Source organism: Palaemon carinicauda, chromosome 14, assembly GCF_036898095.1.
Source record: "Palaemon carinicauda isolate YSFRI2023 chromosome 14, ASM3689809v2, whole genome shotgun sequence".
Taxonomy (NCBI): Eukaryota; Metazoa; Arthropoda; class Malacostraca; order Decapoda; family Palaemonidae; genus Palaemon; species Palaemon carinicauda.
This window is the reverse complement of record NC_090738.1, coordinates 108792024-108809081: the sequence shown is the minus strand read 5'-3', so window position 1 is coordinate 108809081 and position 17058 is coordinate 108792024.

The following is a 17058-nucleotide window of genomic DNA, read 5'->3' as shown; positions in this document are numbered from 1 at the left end:
TCAACGTTGAAGAAGGGATGGGAAGGCAAAACTGTCTCCTTATAAGGAGTACGAGTTGTTGCCCTCAGCCGCCAACAATCGTTCTGACTCCAACAAAGGGGATGGGCTGAAAGGAGAGAGATTGCAAGTGAAAGAAATGCTGGAAACCGAAAAGACCGCCGACGGCTCTGCCTCCATCCTCAACGTTGAAGAAGGGATGGGAAGGCAAAACTGTCTCCTTATAAGGAGTACGAGTAGTTGCCCTCAGCCGCCAACAATCGTTCTGACTCCAACAAAGGGGATGGGCTGGAAGGAGAGAGATTGCAAGTGAAAGAAATGCTGGAAACCAAAAAGACCGCCGACGGCTCCGTCCCCATCCTCAACGTTGAAGAAGGGATGGGAAGGCAAAACTGTCTCCTTATAAGGAGTACGAGTTGTTGCCCCCAGCCGCCAGCAATCGTTCTGACTCCAACAAAGGGGATGGGCTGAAAGGAGAGAAATTGCAAGTGAAAGAAATGCTGGAAACCAAAAAGACCGCCGACGGCTCCGCCCCCATCCTCAACGTTGAAGAAGGGATGGGAAGGCAAAACTGTCTCCTTATAAGGAGTACGAGTAGTTGCCCTCAGCCGCCAACAATCGTTCTGATACCAACAAAGAAGCTGAAGGGGGGATAAAAGGGTTGCTTAGGTTGCCGATTGGTGCTATTACAACGTTATCTCGATGGAGGGTAGATGCGGAAAAAGGCTGAGAGAGTATCAAAATTGTCAATTATTTGTTTGACAATTGCTGTTGCAGTTGAAGGATTGTTGGGGGTTGAGATCCTGCCGAAGTAGGCTTGTTTCCTGATATTGCAGTAGGTAGTGCTGTAGAATCCCTCGTAACTTTTGCTTCTGTTTTGATGTCGGCTACATCCTAATATTTAGGGAAGTGCCATGGTAGATAGATAGATTGACAGATATTTATTAAGAATGATTATTTGCAGATATTATTTTTAGGGTTAAGATACAGATATATATATATATATATATATATATGTATATATATATATATATATATATATATATATATATATATATATATATATATATATATATATATATATACATATATATATACATATATATATATATATATATATATATATATATATATATATATATATATATATATAAGTTTGGTGGGATTTTTTTATATTTTATATTATTCTTTTATAATTTCTTTTATATTAGTTTTCAATAATTTGTCAAAGTGTACTAGTATGATAAAGCAAAAAGATTTAGCTCTCTCTCTCTCTCTTTCTCTCTCTCTCTCTCTCTCTCTCTCTCTCTCTCTCTCTCTCTCTCTCTCTCTCTCTCTCTCTCTCTCCAATGCAATGCCATATATAGGTAATTTCATTGTACATGAAAATTCTCCCTTGCAAGCAGTGAAGAATTTCTTTTAAACTTTTTGATGCCTTTTCCGAAAAATATAAAACCTATGTAACCTAAATTAGCCAGATAAAAACTCAAAGAAAAAAATGAAGAGAATGAGCTAAGAAAATAGAAATTGTAATAAAAATCTAGCTAATTATATATGTATATTACATTCCGACTATTCTTCCAATGCTATGTACAAAATACGGGCATGATAATTATACATTAGCGCTACAAAACAGCATTATGACTACTACTACTACTACTACTACTACTACTACTACTACTACTACTACTACTGGTGCTGTTAATTATTATGATAATAAGGATGATATTAATAATAGCAAGGCAGAGATGAAATGTAAATATTATAAGATAATCATTCAGGAAAAAAATGAGATTTGATTAACGCACGCTATAAAAAGTCCTTAAACCTTTACTCAAAATGAAATTAAAATAATATCATGACTTGAAGATGTATTCTTAACAAATGTAAGCAGCAAATTATAACAATGAAGCTAAGAAATGAAGGTGCTTTAAACTGTAGCAAAAAATATTCTACAACAAAAGATTTACTTTACCCAAACACTCAATTCGAACATGTTGCCATGTGTAAATAAGGTGTTAACAAACAAAACTCAAAACAAATGCCTCTGATGAAGAAAAGTCACGTTATTTCCTGAAATACTTAAGCTATATATCTAGAAAAAGAACAAAAACCAAAAAACACAAGCAAACTGAAAAACAATTATGCTCTCAGAGATGTTTCCCACAGTGTTTACTTTACAAAAAAAACTTCTTTGTTTTCGCGTTTAAACAAACTATGAATCTTTGAACAATTCCATGGATTAGATTACCCCCCCCCCCCCTCTCTCTCTCTCTCTCTCTCTCTCTCTCTCTCTCTCTGTTTTAAAACGAACGACGTAGTCAAAACAAATTATCTCTCATTCGATGGCCTGGCACTTGGTGAAGCGAGAGAGCGTGGCGATGGCGTTGGGGAGGTTCTTTTCCTAATCTGGTAGGTTTAACCTTGCCGCTAAGACCAGCTCTGAGCATCCAGACTTGGACTGGACCACTATTAATTCTACTACATTCTCATATTTCTATTTTTCTTTTTCTTAACCTTCCTATCCCAACTCTCAAATTTCAATCTCTCCTGACTTTAAAAAAGAAAAACAAAAAAACATTTGATATTTAGATACGACTGGTATTCCTACCTAGCCTATGCACATATAGACTTTAAGGAGCTGACAGCTACATCATGTGTCAGAGCAGAGGCTTTGGAACCTCTATAAACAACGCTAGGTACTCGCTCACAGGTTTTGAGAGACTGGGATGGAGTAATCCCAGTGTGAAAGGGGAAGCTCAAATAGAATAGTGCTTTTAGTGCCCCGCAAAGCACATTCCTTACGGGTAATTGCTGACCACTGCCTGTGACCGACCCCTTGCGAAATAGACTAAATTGCTCTTGAGGTTGACATAGCTTTTTTGACTTGTTGGATTCCTGGCCAACTAAAAAAATCAATTTCTGCTTCTTGGTAATTCTCAGTAGTATCTTAGAGTCTGGCTTTTCCTGGATGTCTGGAAATCCCAATAATCGCTAGCCTTCCGCTGTCAATCCTGGCATGAAAACAGGCTTTCTGCCTTGTGCTGCTTAGTTGGGAGCTGTGGTACGTCATGGTCAGCCCAACTTCGAGGAGACTGAACTGTTAGGTTAACAGTACTTATGGGAGGTTAGGGACATAAAAATGTAAAGTCACCCAGGATTAAACGGATGCAGCAGCAGGTGGGTAACTATTAGCCACCAAACCCTTTTTACACTAGTGATCACAAAGTTAATAATTATAGAAGTTTCTAGCTGAGATTTCCGAACAAACACGCTTTAGACAATATAACAGAGCAATTGAAAATGAGTGAGAAACTGAAGTCAAAGTACAAAATTTCAAATAAACAAATGGTGGGTAGATTTCAAAGGAGGCTGCACTGCTAACTCACACTGTAATGGTATATGCCTGCTCTGTCAGCCAGAACAGGAAATAGAGAAATTGAAAAATGAAAACCAAGAATAGAAAACAATTGATAGAGATCATGTCCAGGTTTCAACAGTTAGAAATTACGAATAAAGAAGTCATAGATTATGTTGTAAAAAATTGGATTAATACAAAATAAGGTAAAGTCAAGGACAGAACCTAGAGAGGAAGTAACAAGCAAAAATAGAGAGTACATGAAACCCACTAGAGGAAGTGTAGCTAAGGGCAAGGAGATTAAACAATAGCCTAGAAATGTGAATAACATCAAAAACAGATTCTCCCCTATAGCAGAGAGCGAGGAAGATGAAACATTGTTAATCGAGACCCTATGGTGAAGGACCAAAGGGAGCACTTTGGCCTCAAAAAGAGGAGGAAGCTCAAGTCGTATCCAGGTGCCAATGCACAAAAAAATAGAAGTGGTTAGTAAAACTATAACAGAGAACAAGAAGACTACTATTATTGTACAGGCAACTGGAAATGACTTATTCCAAAGAAATGATACTGTTGGCCAAACAAAACCTTTTTTGGGCTCAAGCCATGTTGTCCTGATGGAAGGTTTCTAATAGTAGCTTCCAAGGGACATATGAAATACAGTGATATTCCCAGAGAATTTACCTTTAGGTCTGCAGAATTTTAACTCCTGGCACGAATATCCTTAACATTTCTCTTAAGGATATCGCATAAATCAGGGGATGTATATCTTGATACGACACATAACGATCTTCACCCCAAATAGCATTTTCGCCTAAAGGGGGAAGAGTGGCAATTTTGGAAGGGGAGCCGTTATCAAGGTTACCCTATTTCCCATACTACCATTGAGTATCAAGACGGCGCCATATTCAATATGGCGGTCATTCCTAATTTTGTAGCGAATTCGCACGGTGGTGTTCCCTGTTGATTTAACCTTTTCAATCGAATCTGTGAGGAATATTATGCAATCTCCTGCTTCTTTCGCCTCTTGAAAGTTGAGTATTCATTCTTTATAGTGTATATAACTCTAGCTCCTGTTTCACAGTGAAATTAGAGTAATTTATTGTGCTTAGGAGCTAGGCCTGTTACCGGAGGTGCCATGGGAGCTGTCGTTTGTTTGGCATGTGTTATTTAGTTAGTAGAACGACTTTCCGGGTTGAAATAGCATTAATAAATTATGAAAGCTATTTAGGCATAATTATACTTGTAAAGATATTCATGGTATGTATAATTTTCCTCTTTGTTTGTCGATCGTATACGTTAGAGTTTCGGTGATTTAGGTAACCGAGATCTCGTCTTGACTAGGTTACCTAACCTAGGCAATGTAGTATACTTTCACACATGTCCCCGTTTACCCTTGTGTATCGTTTTATCAATTCTAAGGGAGATAGTATATCTCCTAGAATTATATAAATCGATACTTGTCTCCTTGGAGAGTCATGGGTAATCCCTCTTTCCTTCTGAGTGCCGCCGCAGGTGGCAACCCTTTCTGGTTTTGCAATAAAGTAGTTACTCTGGCTTGACTACGCTAGGGTTTTTCTGTCTCCCACCTTGCCGGCGAGTGTCCGGCTTTGGTTTTCGACAGAATCTCAGAGTATTCAGTCTTTTGCCGGCGGCAGGCCGGCAGGGTGAGCAGTCACTCCCCTGCCGGCTTATAGCCACCGGCATAGGAGGCTAAGCCTCCCTAAACCACACCTGGGGTGGTGGTATGTTGCCGCCACTTCTCCCTGCAGTTTAGAAGACTAGTCCTATGCTGGCAGACCCTGGGGTGGTGGTATGTTGCCGCCACCTTCTCCCTGCAGTTTAGAAGACTAGTCCTATGCTGGCAGACCCTGGGCTGAAGAACAGATATTCTTCTACAGCCTAGGATGGCACCGGCACTGAAATGATGTTTCTCTCTTGTTGAGAGGGGGCAGAAAACCTGCCGGCCACACCTAACACTATTTCAGCAGACCCCAGGTTGAAGAATAGACATTCTTCTGCTGCCTAGGATGGCGCCCGCCGATACTGTGTAGTGGGGGCGGCAACATTGCCGCCACCTTTTAAACTTGATATAGGACCCTTTTCCCTGTCCCTCTCTGTCCTTTTACTATGGCCGTCGTCCTGCAATCTCACCGCTTGCCGGCCGGTTGGAAGGCCGGCTGGACTCCTACATATTAGCTGTTTTATGGCTGCCGGCGGCCATGACGGCGGCCGGCGGCCATGGCGGCTGCCAGGGGCGAGACCCTTCTGTCACCAAGGTTCTTCAGTTCTCCCTTGGACTGCTGTCCATAAGTGACAGGTACTGACTCAGTCGGCGGCATGCCGACTGTACCAGTGCCGCTGGGTACTAGCCTGCCGGCCATACCCCGGCAACGGTACTTGTGGTTGGATGGAAGCCTGAATGATGCATTCTCCCCTTCCATTTGAACCTTCTTTCTGGGGAAAGGCGGTAAATTATATATTTACATCCTTATTTAGTGTAAACATTCACAGTAATAAGGCAGTCCTTCACTCCATGCTTTCTCTCTCTCTATCAGCTAGTATGCCGGCCGGTCTGTGCCGTCAGGGACTAGCTATGCCGGCTATATGGCGGCTGAACTACAGTATCTGATTGTACAGTAGTCAGTATATTTGCAGTATAGTATATACTGCATATAGAAAACTATTGTATATATTATACTAGGAGTTATTTTCCAACATATCTTGGGTATCCTTGCCCAGGCGTTTGCTGAGACCAATCCTATATTGAAGGAATAGAATTTCTTCAATACTCTGATTAGAAATCAGTTTACATTTTACCCTACAATATTAAATAATTTAGAAGGACCAGTGGTAGAACACTTTCTATCCTTAAAGGTTAGAACCCTTGTCTTTAAGCTTCCCTGATCAGGAAACTCTATGGTTTTAATATTGGAAGGGAAGGTCACAGCAATAGGCTGGGTAGGATACACAAATATGTCTTTTCTAATTTGTAGTCAAGTCGGCGACATGCCGAATGGACCGTGCCGCCAGGTGCTAGCCATGCCGGCAGCACACCGGCTGAACTACAGTATATGATTATACAGTAGCCAGTATTTTTGCAATATATTATATACTGCAACCAGAAAACTATAGTATTATTATACTGTAGTTAATTTCTAACATAGCTTGCGTACCTTTGTGCAGGCTTCTGCTGAGACCGAACCTATATTGAAAGAATAGAATTCCTTCAATACTCTGATTAGATATCAGTTTATACTTACCTCACAGTATTAAATAATTAGAAGGGTCAGTGGCAGTATGCACCTTTTCTATCCCTAGGGGTTAGAACCCATTTCTTTCGAGTTTCCTTGATAAAGGAAACTCTTTATATTCAATACTGCGGGGAGGTTAGAGCAATTATATGCAAGGGATACACAACTATGTGTCTCTCACTATTCCTTTCTAGCTTACTATCCTAAGCTATAAAAATTGAAAGATGACTAATTAAATATTGCTTATCAGGTGAGATAAACAATCGTATACTCATTCTGCATTCTTTTCTTTACAGGAGGAACCCCAGATGAAATGTGATGCAGTCTTCTGCAATCTTAAGAGTAAGTACTTTTACGGACATAAAGCATGCAGGTCTCATGCCCCCTGCAATATTATTACCAAATCCCTGCAATGTTGGAACCACCCAGTCTGCAATATCTGCCGGACCTTAGTGACCGAAGGTTTTGAAGGTCCCAAATCAATGGAGTCTAGGGATGCGGCACGTAAGAAACTATGCAAATGGGTGAAAGAGTTCCAGATGATCTCTCCGGGACCATAGCTACCTAAAGATAGAATGCATAGCTTACTGTTCCCGAAAACAAGTAGTGAAATAGTAGTGCCCCAAGCACGATTCGCACCTCCCTGCGTCCAGATTGCTATCGAGACGGAGGGCAGGAAGGCACCCCTGGAAGTAGATGACGATGTCGTGTCGGAATTACTTCCCTCTGTGCCGGCCCCAGAGCCGTTAACCTCGACGTTTTCACCTTCTACCCATCTAGCAGACAAAATGGGCCAGTTATTGGCCCATCTTACTGGTCTAATGGAAAACTTTCGCAAACAAGGCAAAACAAAGGAAGCGAAACTCAAGAGAGAGCTCCCTGAAGCTCCACTCATCGCCTCCCGAGGGTCATTCAAGCAACCCAGAGACCAAGACCTCCAGACATGCTCCAAAACCAATCCCTGGAGGTTCGCGGAGCTTATGCCGAGGTTAGATGGTAAACTCTACATCTAAAAGAAGATCGGAGCTGTCCCTTTAGACGAAATCCTGTTTTGGCCAAGCTTTAACGCTTTCCCTGATTGCTTCATTCGACTGAAGCATGAACCAATGTCAGAAAAAGAAACTGAACCGAAGTAGGTCATGGTCCTCGACCATGATAAGGCACAGGCTATCTTGTCATGTAGCCTGAGAAAGGCAGGTTACTTGGTGTCGAAAATGTTCACCCTGAGTAAGAGCCACCCTACCTTTATTGCTCCTGCTTCAGTAGCATTCCCCTTTACGTGGAAGGCATTTAAATCTGTTGCCAAGGCAGTGGAGATAGGCAAACCATGCCCTGCACTTAAGGAGTGCAGGCCTCTGTCACTAGCCTTGCCCATGCAGGAAAAGGATTGGAAGGAAGTCCACTTAACCTTTTCAGTTGGGAAACTGGACGCGGACATCACTGGACGACAGATTAGCGAGAATCTCCCTAAACTTTCCGAGTTTCTCTTGTGTAAGGAACAAGAGACAAAGTAGAGACTTGCGGCCTCCTTATCCCTACAAAACTGCATAGAAGTGTGTTCAGCCTATCGAAGTAACCCAGACATGCTCTTTGTCTTGGCTAAAATGCATATGGCCACCCTAGTAAAAGACCTAAATGCCTTTATGAAGGCTAGGAGAGCCTGTAGGGAGTTCGTGTTCGCTGCTGCAACAGTGAAACATGAACCCAGGAAGCTGATATCTTCCAATATCTGGAGTAAAGACCTCTTTCCAAACGAAGTAGTCAAAGAGGTAATCGAGAAAGCCACCACGGATAATAGGAACCTTCTCCAGAAGTAGGGCATCTCTTCAAAGAGGAAGTCTTCCCCGAATGTGGGTCCCTAACCTAAAAGGAAGACGAAAAAGTCTAGACTTTCTCCTCGGTCTTTTCAACAACATCCCACAGTTTCTATTTACCGCGGTGCCCCAGGCAGGCAGTCGAGGAGGTAAACCTTCTGATCAGTCGAAGCAAAGAGACGCTTCTGGTAGGAGGGAGGCTCCAACAGGATCGTTGGACCTTTGATCCTTGGGCCCAAGGATGGAAACTAGACATGCCTCCACCATCATTTCCTCAACTCATCCAACACTCCAACCCCGTATTAGAAGAGTATACCCTATAACTCTAGAGCATACAGGTTATAAGGAAAGCAAAGTCCATCGAATTCCAGCGAAGGCTGTTTTGTGTTCCCCAGAAGGACTCAAGAAAACTCAGTCATTCTGGACTTATCGCCACTTAACAAGTTCAAAAGAAACAGCAAGTTCAGGATGTTAATCCCTCTACACATAAGGACCCTATTACAAAAAGGGGTTCTCACATTCTTGATAGACCTGACAGGTGCCTATAGGCAGCTTCTAGTCAGTCGCCCCCTCTCCTCCTACCTAGGATTCAAGTTACAGAAGATTAAGTATGTCCTAAGAGCCATACTCTTCGGACTAAACATAGTCCCAAGTATCTTCACGATATTGGCGGATGCAGTCGTGCAATAACCATGCCTAGAAACTGTTCAGGTAACAAAGTACCTGGACGAATGGCTGGTGTGGGCAGCACCAGAAGCGGCTGGTCTGCAAGCATCCAAAAAAGTAACCCAGTTCCTGGAACATCGGGGATGCAAAATCAACTTCAAGAAGTCTCGACTCTCTCCAGCTCAAAGGTTTCAATGGCTGGAAAAGCATTGGAACCTAAGGTCACACTGTCTCTCCTTTCCCTTAGGGATGAAGAAGGAGATCGCATGGTCGGTCAAGAGACTACTGTAACCCGTCAGGATTTCAAGATGCTAACAGGAAAGAGTACTGAACTCTCCAGTTTACAGCAGTGACAGACCCAGTGCTAAGAGCACGGCTGAAAGATGCGTCAGGAGTCTGGAGAAGATACGCATCAAACGCTCAGAGATCTAAAATGACCGATATCGGTCATACCTTCATCGCTTCTCAACCCATGGTCGAAGGCCAAAAGCCTAATGAGGACCGTGCCCTTGTAACTACCTCGACTATCAAAAATCATCCACATGGATGCCTCGACGGAAGAATGGGGAGTTCACTCCCATCAGAGGAAAACCCAAGGGACTTGGTAATCTCTACTCAAGGCCCTTCTCATCTACTTTTTGGAAGCCCTGGCAGTCCTGTTGATGTTGGGGAAACTCTCCAAGCAGATCAGCCCTCCTCAGGCTGATCTGGGACAGCGAAGTGATAGTGAGATGTCTGAACCGACAAGGCTCGAGATCATCCCATAAAATCTAGGTGATGTTAGCCATACCTTACCTTAAGAGATGGCGCCTATCAACAGTTCACATACAAATGATCTGCATGTGACAGCGGATGCCCTACTCAGGCTCAAGCCGATAGAGTCAGAATGGTCCACAGACGCAGACCCATTCTCTTCCAGATTGGAACAAGTCCTAGAACTGCAGATCGACCTTTCGTGACGAGTGTCATCAAGAAATTACCTCGATATGTAGCCCCATACAAGGATCCTCTAGAGGAGATAACGGACACCATGTCTCTAGTGTGGAACGGATTGACCCGGAAATTCCTGTTCCTTCCATCCAATCTCCTGCTGAAGGTCCTCAACACGCTGAGATCCTTCCAAGGAAAGGCAGCTCTAGTGGCTCCCAAATAGTCCAAGAGCAACTGGTTCCCTCTAGTGAGGGAACTGAGGCTGAGGCTGGCCCTTGTAATGAACCCAGAACTATCTCAGAGGCTTCAGAAGTTAATTGTCTTTGATTCATCATAGAAAGTCCATAACCTTCATTTCATGATTTTCTCGGCCTAGCGGTTAAGAAATGATTTGGGATCTCAGAAGGCAATATAGACTTCCTAGAAGAATACAAGTCTAAGTCAACTAGAAGACAATATGTATTGTCTTGGAAAAAGTGGGTTGCTTTTGTTAAAGCAAAAGGACCGAAAGAAATTTCAATAAACTTCTGTCTGTCCTTCTTAATCCACTTTCATAATCAAGGTCTGGCCACTAACATGATAACTACATGTAAGTCAGCCGTAACTAGACCTCTTCTATATGCCTTTCAAGTGGATCTGACAAATAAAATCTTTAATAAGATCCCGAATGCATGAGTTAGGCTTAGGCCTGCAGCTTCTCCGAAGCCCATCTCATTGTCTTTGGAAAAGGTCCTACATTATGCCATATCTGTGAACAATGAAGATTGTTCTCTCAATGATCTACCCCAGAAGATTATTTTCCTGTTCGCTATAGCCTCAGGGGCTAGAGTTAGTGAAATAGTGGCCCTATCAAGAAATGAGGGCCACATTCAGTTCACAGAAGTGGGAGTACTGAATCTCTTTCCTGACCCATTCTTTCTCGCCAAGAACGAGCTACCCACTAAAAGATGGGGTCCCTGGAGAATCTGCCCTCTAAAGGAAGATGTCTCTCTATGTCCTGTATAGTGTCTAAAGGTCTATCTTTGTAGAACTTCAGACTTCAGGGGAGGACAGCTCTTCAAACGAGAAACCTCAGGATCGAACTTATCCCTAAAACAACTGAGGGCAAAGCTCACCTACTTCATTCGCAGAGCATATCCTGACAGTACACCCGCAGGTCATGATCCAAGGAAAATTGCTTCATAACTGAACTTTTTTCAGTATATGGACTTTGAGCGTCTTCGCTCATATACTGGATAGAAATCATCCAGAGTGTTCTACAAACACTGCGCTAAGCAAGTCCATGAACTGAAGCATTTTGTGGTGGCGGCAGGTAGCGTATTAAAACCTGTCGTCTAGTGCTGCGATGAACAATTAATTGATTGGGACTATCAATTAGGGTGAAAAGGTGTTGACACTTCCAGTGTCATAACTTTTAATTGAGTGTCACCATGGTGACACTAAGTCTGTTCAAAATCTCAGGTGTAGAATTATACAGATAACACTTGTGCCGTGTGTACGTAGTACACAGTGTTGATAGTATACAACATTTACAGAATTTAAATTGGAAAAATTTGTCTGAAATTTTCAGTTTTAGAGTGGCACTCATCATTTCTTTCCTTTCAGGGAGGGAAAGATATTTTCTGTATACGTTGCACTTATAATCCCTTTAACATGTTACATTCGTTTCACTCGTTATTCCATTTAGTCATTTATTCGAAATAAATACCTATTAGAATGCAATTGCGTTCTTTTCTCGCCCTGCAATTTGTACATTAAAGATGCCACAGTTCTCTTAATTATTTATTTAAGTAAACCTCATATCATTGTATGCTTACAAACGATGGATATAGTTGACACTGATATTGTTCCAACAATATATACAAACCGTGAAACCGTTTGTATATCTGGTGGATACTTATGTTTGTTCATAATATATATGCTAACCTTGAGGCTCTTTCTACTGTCTAGTATGACTCTTACCTGTAGAGGGCAGGAAGCACTAACAATGTCTATGATTAGTGGTAAGGACGGATAACAGTAACGTCATTTGTCTCAATGGTACAGATGACCATAGAGAAATTGTCCCAATGTTAAGGCACTAATGAAAATTTACAGATACAGTACTTTCTAGTAATTCTCTGGTAAATTTCCATCAGGATGACATGGCTTGACCCCCAAAAACGGATTTTGACCGAAGCGAAAAATCTATTTTTGGGTGAGATAGCCATGTCGTCCTGATGGACCTACCCTCCTTTTTTATAGAAAAGGCCTTCACAGAATCCCTCCCGAAACTACTATATCTGTAGCACCATGCTCAATGCTACAAGGAATGACCCCCATCTTGAATATGGCGCCTTGTTGATATTCAATAGTAGTATGGGAAATAGGGTAACCTTGATAACGGCTCCCATTCCAAAATTGCCACTCTTCCCCCACGAGGCGAAAACGCTATTCGGGGTGAAGATCGCTATGTGTCGTATCAAGATATATGTCCCCTGATATTATTGTAGTTCATATATCCCTTGGAAACTACTATTAGGAACCTTCCATCAGGACGATATGGCTATCTCACCCAAAAATGGATTTTTAGCTTTGCTCAAAACCTGTTTTGGATGGACGGCTAGAAAACTGTTGAAATGGCTAGAAACAAGACCAAAAATACTAAAGTTATAGGTATTCTCCAAAGACTCAATGTCAGCTACTTCACCCTTATTAAGGCCGTAGGGACAAAAGAAAGGCTAAAGTCTTCATGCTAAAAAAAGATTAAATTGATGGATCTTTAGGATACTTCTTACAAAAAGAGAAAATTATACAGAAGAGATGGAATACACTTTAATGAAGAAGGCAAGAGAGTATACGGAAACTAACTTAATCTCAGCCTGTACAATTACTTAGACACAGTTGACCAAGTACAAACAAGACCCTCAGAAAATCATCCAACAACAATTAGAGGAAATTGGGCAGACAATTTTGATAATGTTGATAAAAGTAAAACTAAAACTCTAGTAAATCAGGTAAACTAGAAAAATCACAGAGGAAGAGAAAAAAAAACGAGAGAAAATTTCCTCAAAGTGGCTCAGTCAGTTAGAACCAAAATGGAAATCTTCAGGGTAATGATAGCTAGTGAGGAACTAGATGTCATAGGCATTACCGAAACCTGGATTCAAGAAAAAACAAAGGATTTTATCGAAGAATCCGATCCCCCAGGTTTCAAGTTTTTCAAGAAGGATCACCGTACCAAAAAAGGTGGAGGGGTAATGCTTTATGGTGAAAATCACTTAAACCACATAGAAATTAAATTAGAAACCAAATATGAAGTGACAATTGCAAACATCAAAACCATAGGAAAAAAAACATGCCTATGCTAGTAATATACAGACTACCACTTCAAATACAAAAAGAGGACAAAGAGCTGTATAGACAAGTTGGACAAGAAGTTAACAATAAGCTAGCTGTCCTAATGGGAGATTTCAATGCAGAAGTAAACTGAGACGTCCGGACTTGGGGTTAAGGTTGGGGTTTATTCAGTCAACCTTTTACTCGACCTTAACCTTGATCATGACCTTTGACCTTTTGACATTTAAAATTTAATTACTTCCACGTCTCAGCTTAAAGATTAATCACTGAAAGTTTCACTACTCTATGAGTATAATTGTGACCAGGAAGTGGTTCACAAACAAACGGACAAACCGGGGCGAAAACATAACCTCCTCCCAGCTTCGTATGCGGAGGTAACAGATAATAATTTCCTTTAAGAATGAAAAAAGATTAATTTACAAAGGGATAACTATCGTATCCAGCATAAGTCTGAGATTTCTTTTCTACATATTAATAAAGTTGTTTTTTAGACATTATATTAGATAGTATGTTAGATATTATGTCTTCTCTTACTGTAATCTACGTTTATTCTATGTTCTAGGAACATTAGTGGTAGGCAACACTGATAAGGAATTTGTATTATCGCTGACTAAAATCTGTTACAAATCATAATTTCAGTCATTAAGTGTTGATTTAGAATGCGACCATAATCAATATTCCATATTGTTTTAAATTACCAGCTGCTTTTAAATATATATTAAGATAGAATAGAATAGAATAGAATAGAATAGAATAGAATATATACAGTTAATAAAGTAGGTATTAGAATAATTAGGATAACAGATGATATTCCATAACGTTCTCTAAGTAATATAATACATTATTATAACTTCAACATCGGTCATTTTCTCCAGAATCAGCCTACTTTAGATTGACAGCAAAAACATTATCTCGGGTAACATCCGGTGTAACACGTGATGATGCATTCTATTTTTTATTGCCCTTCTAAGGAGAGGAAGGGGATGAAGGCTCATTAAGAAGACCTTGGCTAAAGCTTCTGAGACAATGTCTCGCATGTAGGTAGATAGATAGACAGATAGATAGATAGATAGATAGATAGATAGATATATACAATACTCATCTATTTCTAGAGAAGGGAGTTGAATATATTGTATATACCAACTTCCTATCTTGGGTTTAGACATGGTTAATGAAAAAATGTGTGTGTGTATGAGAGAGAGAGAGAGAGAGAGAGAGAGAGAGAGAGAGAGAGAGAGAGAGAGAGAGAGAGGTGGGAGTCACCAGATTTAAAAGAAGTTATGTGTGGGCAGAACAAGAGAACTTGTTTGCATGCAGATTAAATGGAGAAAAGGTGAAAGACCTGGAGGAAAAAAAAAAACTCCCCAGAAAAACAATAAAAAAACAGACAAAACAATCGCACTCACACACGCAGATATGCAGACAGACACTCATGGAAAGGGATTAAAAAGTAAAACAAAGGGCTCCCTTTGTTTTTTAATGAAAATGAGCTGACCTCAGTCCATATGAGGACAATTAGGAACGGAAAAGGGAGATGTTTGATGTTTTACAATGTTCAAACGTATGCTAATGCTTGTATGTGTGATTAAAGATATGCAAATTATTGTACAGTAAATATTTAGAATTACTCTTCAGTTTAGACGTTGAAGTATATAGAAGATGAGTGCAAGTATATCGTAAATTCAGTTTCAATAACAAACACTTTCATCTAAAATGATAATAGAAATGATAATTATAATGATAATAACATGAGTAATAATCAGACTATAAACTTCTGATAATAAAATATGAGAACCAGCCATCTTGGTTATATTGTTAAGGAAAATGAGACATAGGTGGAGAAAGGTGACTTGAGCGCTTGATCCTGTGGGATTAATAAGGTCGAAAGAAGAAGAAAAAAAGGAGGAGGAAGAGGAGGAGGAGGAGGAGGAGGAGAAGGAGGAGGAGGAGGAGAACTAGGTTTATCATAATAACGTGTACTTGGCAATTTTCTTCTCACAATTATATATGATTAGCGATATAAAAGGCATATAAAACAGGTACTTTATATAATTGAAATCTTGAAATTTTTCCTTTACAAAGTTATTACTCAATTTTTTTTTGGAGTAAAGGGTAGAAATAAGATAACAAGTGAGAACAAATTATCATAACTGAAATCTTAAAAAATGAGAAATATTTCTTACATCGCTAGAATATGTATATATAATAAAAAAAACTTAACATTTAAAACAGAAATAAATTCTTAGCTCCTAAATTAGCTAATAGAATGAATTATTCAACCATAAATTCAAAATAAAAGCAAATATGGATTTTTTCTTTATTAATATTTGGAATAATCTATTAAAAGGCGGTTTGGATAAACTCTGTTTCATTGATATGTTTGTAAATCAGACAAGAATTAAGGTCCAGTCACACATGCATGTTTAGGCCAGCCGTATTATCACGTATCAAAAAGTGCACGTATAACGTCAGTACAACGAAGTTCGCTGGTTCGTGCAACGCAGTAATTGTGGAAACGTCCCAGCAACCTAGGACGTACCTTGCCGTATGAACGGTACCTCGTGGATACCTGGCGGTACGGCGAGGGCCACGTATATTGTGGGCAGCTCACAATATACGTGGGTCGTCACGTATCCGTGATTGTACTTGACTATACATTGGGCGCACGGGAGGCCAACCTAGGGGCAACCGGAACATACGTGAACATACGTAATGTATAACGTCAGTGCTAAGGAAGCCCAACGCCATCTTCACGTATTGTGGCTGTTTCCCCGCCAAACACGCCAACCCACGCCACCGCCAGGTAGCGTTAAGGCAGCGGCGCGGCAACGTGGCTTCAGTGTGACAGAGAGAGCCGTACGGCTGGCCTAAACATGCATAAAAAAAAACCCTAAAACACGAAGAAACAAAGGAGCTACCAAATATAGTAAAACCAGAGCAAGTGTGAAACTTCATCCCGATAATAACCATTCGATTTCGGTTATTATTATTATTATTATTATTATTATTATTATTATTATTATTATTATTGTTATTAAAATTATTATTATTATTATTATTATTATTATTATTATTATTAAAATTGTAATTATTATTATTATTATTATTATTATTATTAAAATTATTATTATTATTATTATTATTATTATTATTATTAAAATTGTAATTATTATTATTATTATTATTATTATTATTATTATTATTAAAATTGTAATTATAATTATAATTATTATTATTATTATTATTATTATTATTATTATTATTATTATTATTATTAAATGCTAAGCTACAACCCTAGTTGGAAAAGCAGGATGCTATAAGCCCAGGGGCCCCAACAGGGAAAATAGTAGTTGGATGGTGAATGACTGTCAGGTACCGCCCAGCACCCTTTTTATACCTGGGAGTATAGAGGAGGCATGCCTGGCACCAACCTCGCGCTGATATACCTCTGACGAAAGTCTGACGTAGCTCTGACGTTGCTCTGACGTAGCTCTGACGTAGCTCTGTCTGCACTTGACGTACCACCTACGTCACCATACCTAGTAAAGACGTTATGCTTGCGTGACCCTTCACGTACTACCTGGAAGTATGTCCATACAGTAGGTCCACATAACGTATGCACAACGTAAGTACAACGCACAACGGCTGCCACTCACGCACTACGTCACACTAACGCAGTACTAACGTCATACTGACGTGCGTA